At 48.4% G+C, this 12129-nt stretch overlaps 1 protein-coding gene across 1 annotated transcript in view; it reads left to right on the top strand.

The window, feature by feature from the left end:
- Positions 1–5187: 5187 nt before the first annotated feature.
- The window catches only part of LOXL3 (lysyl oxidase like 3), a 45265-nt gene continuing 38323 nt past the window's right edge, over positions 5188–12129 (top strand). Inside the window, exon 1 of the mRNA XM_038744504.1 lies at positions 5188–5303. The gene's annotated coding sequence lies outside the window, so the exon portion shown is untranslated. The remainder of the gene's footprint in view (positions 5304–12129) is intronic.

Below are 12129 nucleotides of genomic sequence, written 5' to 3'. Positions count from 1 at the left end.
ATTCACATTCATTCAATCGTATTTACTGAGCGCTTACTGTGCGCAGAGCACTGTACTAAGCGCCTGGGAAGTACAAGTTGACAACATATAGAGACGGTCCCTACCCAACAGCGGGCTCACGGTCTAGAAGGGGGAGACAGACGACAAAACAAAACATGTATGAGGGAACCGAAGCACAGAGAAATGAAGTGATTTGCCCAAAGCTGAAAAGCGGCGGAGGCAGGATTAGAACCCATGGCCTCTGACTCCCAAGCCCGGGCTCTTTCCCCCAAGCCACGCTGCTTCCCGTCATCATAATTATGGTATCTGTGAAGTGCTCACTATGTGCCAAGCACTGTTCTAAGCGCCGGGGGGGCTACAAGATAATCCGGTTGTCCCATATTGGGCTCACGTTTTTAATCCCCATTTTACAGATGAGGGAACTGAGGACCAGAGAAGTGAATAATAATAATAATAATAATAATAATAATGGCATTTATTAAGCGCTTACTACGTGCAAAGCACTGTTCTAAGCGCTGGGGAGGTTACAAGGTGATCAGGTTGTCCCACGGGGGGCTCACAGTCTTAATCCCCATTTTACAGATGAGGGAACTGAGGCCCAGAGAAGTGAATAATAATAATAATAATAATAATAATAATAATAATAATAATAGCATTTATTAAGCACTTACTACGTGCAAAGCCCCGTTCTAAGCGCTGGGGAGGTTACAAGGTGATCAGGTTGTCCCACGTGGGGCTCGCAGTCTTAATCCCCATTTTACAGATGAGGGAACTGAGGCCCAGAGAAGTGAATAATAATAATAATAATAATAATAATAATAATAATAATGGCATTTATTAAGCGCTTACCATGTGCAAAGCACTGTTCTAAGCGCTGGGGAGGTTACAAGGTGATCAGGTTGTCCCACGTGGGGCTCACAGTCTTAATCCCCATTTTACAGATGAGGGAACTGAAGCCCAGAGAAGTGAATAATAATAATAATAATAATAATAATAATGGCATTTATTAACCACTTACTACATGCAAAGCACCGTTCTAAGCGCTGGGGAGGATACACGGTGATGAGGTTGTCCCACGGGGGGTTCACAGTCTTCATCCCCATTTTCCAGATGAGGGAACTGAGGCCCAGAGAAGTGAAGTGACTTACCCAAAGCCACCCAGCTGACAAGTGGCAGAGCCGGGATTTGAACCCACGACCTCTGACTCCAAAGCCCGGGCTCTTTCCACTGAGCCACGCTACTTCTCTAAGTGACTTGCCCTAAGTCACCCAGCTGACAAGTGGCGGAGCCGGATTCGAACCCACGACCTCTGACTCTAAAGCCCGGGCTCTTTCCACTGGGCCACGCTGCTTCTCTTCTACAACAGTGCTTGGCACATAGTAGGCGCTTAACAAATACCATTATTATTATTCATTCAATCAATCGTATTTATTGAGCGCTTACCGTGTGCAGAGCACTGTACTAAGCGCTTGGTGGCAACATATAGAGACGGTCCCTACCCAACAGTGGGCTCACAGTCGAGAAGAGGGGGGCCTCATCTGTAAAATGGGGATTGAGGCCGTGAGCCTCAAGTGGGACGGGGGCCGCTTCCAATCCGATTTCCTTGTTTCCACCCCAGCGCTTAGTACAGAGCCTGGCACATAGTGAGCGCTTAACAAATACCAGAATGATTATTATCCAGGGGGATCTCGGTGTCCAAGGGGGTCTCTGCATCCACGGTGGGGCTGGATCTCTGTTTCTGCTGGCAATCTCTCTGCCTACGGGGTTCTCTATCATCATCATCATCAATCGTATTTATTGAGCACCTACTGCGTGCAGAGCACTGTACTAAGCGCTTGGGAAGTCCAAGTTGGCAACAAATAGAGACGGTCCCTACCCAACAGTGGGCTCACCGTCTAGAAGGGGGAGACAGAGAACAGAACCAAACATATTAACAAAATAAAATAAGTAGAATAGCTATGCACAAGTAAAATAAATAAATAAATAAATAGAGTAACAAATATGTACAAACATATATACATATATACAGGTATATATATATATCAATCGTATTTATTGAGCGCTTGCTATGTGCAGAGCACTGTACTAAGCGCTTGGGTAGTACAAATTGGCAACATATAGAGACAGTCCCTACCCAACAGTGGGCTCACAGTCTAAATATATATATATTATATATATAATAAATATATATTTTATATTTATATATAAATATATAATATATATTATATTTATATTTACATTTATATTTTATATTTTAAAATATTAAAATATTTTTGAATATTAAAAATATTGTATTATTATATTATATATATGATATATTATATAATATATCAATATAATATTATATATGCATTATATATAATATAATATAATATAATGTAGTATAATATAATGTATGTAATATAATATAATATATAATATAATGTAATGTAATATATAATATAATATATAATGTATCATATATTATGTATGTAATATATACAATATATAATAATATATGTTATATTACATTATATTATATTATATATTTTATATATTATATATTATATTATGTAAGAATATTTAATATTATTGAAATTTTTAAAATGTTAAAATATTAAAATATTTTAAATACAAAATATTTATATTTTATGTTTTATATTTTATTTTTATATATAATTTTATATATATATATCTCTACCTCTAATGGGGTTCTCTGTATAATAATGACGGCATTTGTTAAGCGCTTACTATGTGCAAAGCACTGTTCTAAGCGCTGGGGGGGGGGTCCATGGAGGATCTCTGCGCTAGGGGGTCCTCTGCATCCTTGGGGGGCCCGCTGTGTCTAAATGGGGGGTGTCTCCACGCGGGGTGAGATCTCTGCAGCCACAGGGACTGAGGGGGTACTCTGGCCATGGGATAGAATAATAATAATGATAATAATAATAATAATAATGGCATTTATTAAGCGCTTACTATGTGCAAAGCACTGTTCTAAGCGCTGGGGAGGTGACAAGGATACAAGGTTATCCATGCCAGTCTCCCCCTCTAGACTGTGAGCTCTCTCTGGGCAGGAAATATCCCTCTTTATTGTTCTCTCCCACTCTCCCAAGCGTTTAGGACAGTGCTCAGCGCACAGGGAAGCGCTCCGTCCGTAGGAGTTCGCTCCCTGGACGCTTCGGACAGTGCTCTGCACACAGAAAGCGCTAAATAATAATAATAATGGCATTTATTAGGCGCTTACTACGTGCCAAGCAGTGTTCTAAGCACTGGGGAGGTCACAAGGTGATCAGGTTGGCCCACGGGGAGCTCACAGTCTTCATCCCCATTTGACAGATGAGGGAACTGAGGCCTAGAGAAGTGAAGTGACTTGCCCAAAGTCACACAGCTGGCAATTGGGGGAGCCGGGATTTGAACCCATGACCTCTGACTCCAAAGCCTGGGCTCTTTTCCACTGACCCATGCTGCTTCTTGTATTCAATAAATACGATTGAATGAATGAATGAATGAATGAATGAATGAATGAAGGGGGGGCAGTGCCTGGATCCGTGGGGAGGGATGATGATGGTATTTGTTAAGCGCTTACTATGTGCCAAGCACTGTTCTAAGCGCTGGGGAGGTTACAAGGTGATCAGGTTGTCCCACGAGGGGCTCACAGTCTTCATCCCCCTTTTACAGATGAGGGAACTGAGGCACGGAGAAATGATGTGACTTGCCCAGAGTCACACAGCAGGCAAGTGGCGGAGGTGGGATTCGAACCCACGACCTCTGACTCCCAAGCCCGGGCTCTTTCCACTGAGCCACGCTGGGGGCTCCGTAGCTCCACAAGGCGTCTCGACTATCTCTGGGTCTCCGAATCCGCGGGCCTCCCTTTCTCCTGGAGGAGGATTGATCAATCAATCAATCAATCAATCGTATTTATTGAGCGCTTACTGTGTGCAGAGCACTGTACTGAGCGCTTGGGAAGTACAAGTTGGCAACATATCCAGAGGGAGGGTCTCTGGTAGCCGTGGTGGGGGCGGAGGGTCTCTAAATTGATTCATTCATTCATTCCATCGTATTTATTGAGCGCTTCCTGTGTGCAGAGCACTGGACTAAGCGCTTGGGAAGTCCAATTTAGCAATAAAGAGAGACAATCCCTGCCCGCAACGCGCTCCCAACAAGGGGGAAATCAATCAATCAATCAATCGTATTTATTGAGCACTTACCATGTGCAGAGCACTGGACTAAGCGCTTGGGAAGTCCAACTTGGCAACATAAGACACGCTCAGAGAAGCAGCGTGGCTCAGTGGAAAGAGCCCGGGCTTTGGAGTCAGCGGTCATGGGTTCCAATCCCGACCCCGCCACTTGTCAGCTGGGGGACTTCAGGCATGTCACTTATTTATTTATTATTTTATTATTATTATTATTATTATTATTATTTATTTTATTTGTACATATCTATTCTATTTATTTTATTTTGTTAGTATGTTTGGTTTTGTTCTCTGTCTCCCCCTTTTAGACTGTGAGCCCACTGTTGGGTAGGGACTGTCTCTCTATGTTGCCAATTTGTCCTTCCCAAGCGCTTAGTCCAGTGCTCTGCACATAGTAAGCGCTCAATAAATACGATTGATGATGATGATGATGATGTCGCTTCACTTCTCGGGGCCTCAGTTCCCTCGTCTGGAAAATGGGGACTGTGAGCCCTCTGGGGACCAACCTTGTAGCCTGTCTATATGTTTGTACATATTTAAGCGCTTAGTCCAGTGCTCTGCACACAGTAAGCGCTCAATAAATATGATTGATTGATTGATTAAGAGAGACAACAAAACAAAACAAGGAGGCAGGCCTCAATGCCATCAAAATTGATAAATTGAGTTATAGATGATCCATTCAGGGGGGGCCTCTAGATCCACAGGGGCCTGCTCTGCATCCCCGAGGGGACCGCTCTGTGTCCGGGGAGGGGGGCCCAGGGGCTGGGGGTGTCCTCTACATCCCCCAGGGATGGGCCACGTGTGCGCTTTCCCCAGGGCCGGCTGCCCCTTCCTTCCGAGGAGGGGATGGGGGGTCCCGGGGAGGGGGCGGGGACCCCAACAGAGCCCCCATTCAGCTTGGACATTGGGCTGGGATGGAGGCAGGGGAGGGGCGTGAAGGGGGGAAGAAGGAGGGGGACAGGGAGAGAGGGAGGGGCGTCCACTCCACTCCCCCCCATCCTCCCCAGCCCGAGCCGGACACTTTCCTTGAAAGGCTCCGGCCTGAGCCTGGGCGGAAACTGACCTCTCCTTCCAACCTAACGGTCCTCCGTCCGGCCCTGATCCCAATCCCGATCCCGATCCCGCTGTCAGGTAGCAGGCCTCTCCGCAGGCAGGGCCGGGCTGCGGATCCTGGGGGGCTGCCGGGAGGAGGAGGAGAAGGGGCAGAAGGAGAAGGGAAGGAGGTGGGGTGGGGGGGGGGCTCCTTGAGGGACCTGAGGAGGGATGGGGATGGGAAGCGGGGGTCTGGGAAGAGCGGTTCGGAGGCGGCGGGGGCGGGAGTTGGACCGCAATTCCTTGGAAGAGTAAGAATTTCCATGCAGGCCGGAGGCGGCTCGGAAGGGAGCGGTTTGGGGGTGAGGGTGGGGGGCTGTGGCCTGGACGACTCTGTTTCCTTGCCTTGATGTCTGTCTCCCCCCAACTCGGAGCTCACGGTGGGCAGGGATTGTCTCTCTCCATTGCCGGATCACACTTTTCCCCAGCGCTCAGTACAGTGCCCTGCCCTCAGTTAGCGCGCAGTAAATACGACTGAACGGCTGCCACCGAGCTGAGAGTCCATCTGTGTCAATCAATCAACCAATCAATCGTGTGTATTGAGCGCTTACTGTGTGCAGAGCACTGTACTAAGCGCTTGGGAATTACAAGTTGGGGTCCAACCCGATGAGTTCGCATCTCCCCGCCGCTCCCGGGACGCTTAGTACGGTGCCGGCCGCATGGTAAGCGCTTAACAAATACCGCGGTCTTCGGTTGGGTTTTTTTTTTAATGGTAGTTGTTAAGCGCTTACCACGTGGCCGGCACCGTACTAAGTGCTGGGGTAGCCACAAATTCACTAAGTTGGACCCAGTCCCACATTGGGCTCCCAGTCTTCGTCCCCATTTTCCAGATGAGGTCACCGAGGCCCGGAGACTAACAATAATAATTATGGTATTTGTTAAGCGCCGACTACGTGCCCGGCACCGTACTAGGCGCTGGGGCGGATCCAAGCACGCGGTGAGGCTCGCAGTCTCGATCCCCATTTTACAGGCGAGGTAACTGAGGCCCAGAGAAGTGAGGTGACTTGCCCAGGGTCACCCGGCAGACAAGCGGAGGAGCCGGGATTAGAACCCAGGTCCCCAGCGATCAATCGCGAGTCGTTATCGGGCGCCTATGGGGCAGAGCGCAGTTCAGAGCACTTGGGAGGATCCGACTGAATCTATAATAATAATAATGATGGTATTTGTTAAGCGCTTACTATGTGCCGAGCACTGTTCTAAGCGCTGGGGTAGATACAAAGTGATCAGGTTGTCCCATGTGGGGCTCACGGACTTCATCCCCATTTTACAGATGAGGGAACTGAGGCCCAGGGAAGCGTAGTGACTTGCCCAAAGTCAGACTTCATCCCCATTTGACAGATGAGGGAACTGAGGCCCGGGGAAGCTAAGTGACTTGCCCAAAGTCAGACTTCATCCCCATTTGACAGATGAGGGAACTGAGGCCCAGGGAAGCGTAGTGACTTGCCCAAAGTCAGGCTTCATCCCCATTTGACAGATGAGGGAACTGAGGCCCAGGGAAGCTAAGTGACTTGCCCAAAGTCAGACTTCATCCCCATTTGACAGATGAGGGAACTGAGGCCCAGGGAAGGTAAAGTGACTTGCCCAAAGTCAGGCTTCATCCCCATTTGACAGATGAGGGAACTGAGGCCCAGGGAAGCTAAGTGACTTTCCCAAAGTCAGGCTTCATCCCCATTTGACAGATGAGGTAACTGAGGCCCGGGGAAGCTAAGTGACTTGCCCAAAGTCAGACTTCATCCCCATTTGACAGATGAGGGAACTGAGGCCCAGGGAAGCGTAGTGACTTGCCCAAAGTCAGGCTTCATCCCCATTTGACAGATGAGGTAACTGAGGCCCAGGGAAGCTAAGTGACTTGCCCAAAGTCAGACTTCATCCCCATTTGACAGATGAGGGAACTGAGGCCCAGGGAAGCGTAGTGACTTGCCCAAAGTCAGACTTCATCCCCATTTGACAGATGAGGGAACTGAGGCCCAGGGAAGCGTAGTGACTTGCCCAAATTCAGACTTCATCCCCATTTGACAGATGAGGTAACTGAGGCCCAGGGAAGCTAAGTGACTTGCCCAAAGTCAGACTTCATCCCCATGCGACAGATGAGGGAACTGAGGCCCAGGGAAGCTAAAAGTGACTTGCCCAAAGTCAGACTTCATCCCCATTTGACAGATGAGGGAACTGAGGCCCAGGGAAGCATAGTGACTTGCCCAAAGTCAGACTTTTTATCCCCATTTGACAGATGAGGGAACTGAGGCCCGGGGAAGCTAAGTGACTTGCCCAAAGTCAGACTTTATCCCCATTTGACAGATGAGGGAACTGAGGCCCAGGGAAGCGTAGTGACTTGCCCAAAGTCAGACTTCATCCCCACTTGACAGATGAGGCAACTGAGGCCCAGGGAAGCTAAGTGACTTGGCTAAAGTCAGACTTCATTCCCATTTGACAGATGAGGGAACTGAGGCCCAGTGAAGCGTAGTGACTTGCCCGAAGTCAGGCTTCATCCCCATTTTACAGATGAGATAACTGAGGCCCAGGGAAGCTAAGTGACTTGCCCAAAGTCAGACTTCATCCCCATTTGACGGATGAGGGAACTGAGGCCCAGAGAAGCGTAGTGACTTGCCCAAAGTCAGACTTCATCCCCATTTGACAGATGAGGGAACTGAGGCCCAGGGAAGCTAAATGACTCGCCCAAAGTTGGACTTCATCCCCATTTGACAGATGAGGGAACTGAGGCCCAGGGAAGCGTAGTGACTTGCCCAAAGTCAGGCTTCATCCCCATTTGACAGACGAGGGAACTGAGGCCCAGGGAAGTGCAGTGACTTGCCCAAAGTCAGACTTTACCCCCATTTGACAGATGAGGGAACTGAGGTCCAGGGAAGCTAAGTGACTTGCCCAAAGTCAGACTTTATTCCCATTTGACAGATGAGGTAACTGAGGCCCGGGGAAGCATAGTGACTTGCCCAAAGTCAGGCTTCATCCCCATTTGACAGATGAGGGAACTGAGGCCCAGGGAAGCATAGTGATTAGCCCAAAGTCAGACTTCATCCCCATTTGACAGATGAGGTAACTGAGGCCCAGGGAAGCTAAGTGACTTGCCCAAAGTCAGACTTCATCCCCATGCGACAGATGAGGGAACTGAGGCCCAGGGAAGCGTAGTGACTTGCCCAAAGTCAGACTTCATCCCCATTTGACAGATGAGATAACTGAGGCTCAGGGAAGCTAAGTGACTTGCCCAAAGTCAGATTTCATCCCCATTTGACAGATGAGGGAACTGAGGCCCGGGGAAGCGTAGTGACTTGCCCAAAGTCGCCCGGCTGATAAGTGGCGGAGCCGGAATGAGATCCCACGACCCCTGATTCCTGATTCCGGGCTCTCTCCGCTGAGCCACGCTGTCCTGAGGCCCGTTCATTCGTTCAGTCCTATTTATTGAGCGCCGACCGTGTGCAGAGCACTGTACTAAACGCCCGAGAAGGACAAATCGGCAACAGATAGGGACGGTCCCTACCCAACCAGGGGCTCACGGCCCAAAAAGAGGCGGGGAACGGGAATCCTCACCATGGGGGAGGCAGAGGGGCAGAGAGAGGACGCGGTGAGAGAGTTGGGGAAAGTGTGGTAGCCTCCCCGAGGGGCGTTCAAACAAGTGTAAAGACCTTTGCCAGAAGCTGAGCTTGTGTCCTGAGGCCTGCTTTTTCCGTTACCTTGGAAATGGGCCTGAAACACCGATGGAGCTAATCCTCCCCTTAGCCGTCTCCCCCTTTTAGACTGTGAGCCCACTGTTGGGTAGGGACCGTCTCTACATGTTGCCCAAGCGCTTAGTACAGTGCTCTGCACACAGCAAGCGCTCAATAAATACCATTGATTGATTGATTGATTGGATTCGGGTGGGGGCCGGGGCAGGGGTAGGGACGGGGAACGCGGGGAGCAACTAAGACTCCATCATCATCATCGTCATCAATCGTATTTATTGAGCGCTTACTGTGTGCGGAGCGCTGTACTAAGCGCTTGGGAAGTACAAATTGGCAACATATAGAGACGGTCCCGACCCATCATCATCATCAATCGTATTTATTGAGCCCAACAGTGGGCTCACAGTCTAAAAAGGGGAGACGGAGAACAAAACCAGACGTACTAACAAAATAAAATAGACTAACAAAATAAAATAAATAGACTATCAAAATAAAATAAGTATCCATCCCTCCAATCGATCGATCGGTATTGATTGGGCGCTTACAGTGTGCAGAGCACTGGACTAAACCCTTGGGAGAGGGCAGACCAACGCGTCTTTTTCCTCTCCCCCTCCCCATCCCCGCCGCCCTACCTCCTTCCCCTCCCCACAGCACCTGTATATATGTTTGTGCAGATTTATTACTCTATTTATTTTACTTGTACATATTTACCATTCTATTTATTTCGTTAATGATGTGCATTTAGCTTTAATTCGATCTGTTCTGACGACTTGACACCCGTCCACGTGTCTCGTTTTGTTGTCCGTCTCCCCCTTCGAGACCGTGAGCCCGTTGTCGGGTAGGGACCGGCTCTAGATGTTGCCGACTTGGACTTCCCAAGCGCTTAGTACAGTGCTCTGCACGCAATAAATGCGACTGAATGAATGAATGAGCCCGTTGTTGGGTAGGGACCGTCTCTAGATGTTGCCGACTTGGACTTCCCAAGCGCTTAGTCCAGTGCTCTGCAAACAGTCAGCGCTCAATAAATATGATTGAATGAATGAATGAGCCCGTTGTTGGGTAGGGACCGTCTCTAGATGTTGCCGACTTGGACATCCCAAGCGCTTAGTACAGCGCTCTGCACACAGTCAGCGCTCAATAAATACGATTGAATGAATGAATGAGCCCGTTGTTGGGTAGGGACTGTCTCTAGATGTTGCCGACTTGGACTTCCCAAGCGCTTAGTCCAGTGCTCTGCACACAAGAAGCGCTCAATAAATACGATTGAATGAATGAATGAGCCCGTTGTTGGGTAGGGACCGTCTCTATATGTTGCCGACTTGGACTTCCCAAGCGCTTAGTCCAGTGCTCTGCACACAAGAAGCGCTCAATAAATATGATTGAATGAATGAATGAGCCCACTGTTGGGTAGGGACCGTCTTTATATGTTGACAACTTGGACTTCCCAAGCGCTTAGTACAGTGCTCTGCACACAATAAATACAATTGAATGAATGAATGAGCCCGTTGTTGGGTAGGGACCGTCCTTATATGTTGCCGACTTGGGACTTCCCAAGCACTTAGTCCAGCGCTCTGCACACAGTCAGCGCTCAATAAATACGATTGAATGAATGATTCAGCGCTCAATAAATACGATTGAATGAATGAATGAATCCCCTGTCCTCCACGAGCTGAGGGGGAGACTGACATTCATAGACGTAATTTCTACTATGTAATTCATCGATGATAATTCCTAATCTATCACTCCTATATAATTCGTAAGCGCTGTGGGGCTGACAGGGGGGCACATAGCAGATGCCTAGAGGTCACAGACCCAAGTGCATTTAATAATTAATGATAATTGGGGCATTTGTTAGGTGCCAGGCACTCTACGAGCACGCGGTCCCCGTCCCGGGGGGACTCACGGTCTTCAGACGAGGAAACCGAGGCCCGGGGAAGTGAACCGACTTGCCCGGGGCCACACGGCGGGCAAGCGGAGGAGCCGGGATTAGCCGCCGGCCTTCCCGTTCCTCCTGGGCATCCCGTTCTGACGAGCCCTCAGTATTCCCGCTGCGGCCGAGGGGCCCGCAGGCCGGCGGTGGGGGGGCGGGACGCGTGTCCATGTGTAGGCCTCTGTGTGAATGTGTGTGTTTGTGTCTGGACGAGGTGTGCGCCTTCTGAATGAAATGTGGCTCTGTCTGAGTGGTTGAATGTGGGCGTGTGTCGGCGCGCGGGCCTACGTGGGTCCGTGATGGTTGATGTGTGTCCCGTGGGAAGGGGGGGGGTCCGCCGAGGTACGCCTGGGTGTCCTTTCGGGATTCGGGATTGTACGGAGGAGAGGATCGTCATCATCATCAATCGGATTTATTGAGCGCTTACTGTGTGCGGAGCACTGGACTAAGCGCTTGGGAAGTCCAAGTTGGCAACATACACAGACGGTCCCTACCCAACAGTGGGCTCGCAGTCTAAAAGGGGGAGACGGAGGACAAAACCAAACAAACAAAATAAAATAAATAGAATAGATATGGACAAGTAAAATAGAGTAATAAATATGTACAAACATATATACATTTGTTAAACACTATGTGTCAGGAACTGAGGTGTTTTTTTCTCCCTTTTTAATCATCATCATCATCATCAATCGTATTTATTGAGCGCTTACTATGTGCAGAGCACTGTACTAAGCGCTTGGGAATGGTATTTGTTAACACTGTGTCAGGAACTGAGCTGTTTTTTTCTCCCTTTTTAATGGTGTATTTGTTAAGCTCTGACTACTGTCAGACACTGGGTTGTTTTTTTTCTCCCTTTTTAATGGTATTTGTTAAGCTCTTACTACTGTCAGACACGGTTTTTTTCCCCCTTCATTTTATGGTCTTTGTTATAATAATAATAATGATAATGATGATGGCATTTATTCAGCGCTTACTACGTGCACAGCACTGTTCTAAGCGCTAGGGAAGTCCAAGTTGACAACATACAGAGACGGTCCCTACCCAACAGTGGGCTCACAGTCTAAAAGGGGGAGACGGAGGACAAAACCAAACATGCTAACAAAATAAAATAAATAGAATAGATATGGACAAGTAAAATAGAGTAATAAATATGTACAAACATATATACATTTGTTAAACACTATGTGTCAGGAACTGAGGGGGTTTTTTCTCCCTTTTTAATGGTGTATTTGTTAAGCTCTGACTACTGTCAGACACTGGGTTG

The sequence above is a fragment of the Tachyglossus aculeatus genome, chromosome 4, assembly GCF_015852505.1.
Source record: "Tachyglossus aculeatus isolate mTacAcu1 chromosome 4, mTacAcu1.pri, whole genome shotgun sequence".
NCBI classification, from domain to species: Eukaryota; Metazoa; Chordata; class Mammalia; order Monotremata; family Tachyglossidae; genus Tachyglossus; species Tachyglossus aculeatus.
The sequence above is the reverse complement of the archived record's forward strand: the minus strand, read 5'-3'. Positions and strand labels throughout refer to the sequence as shown.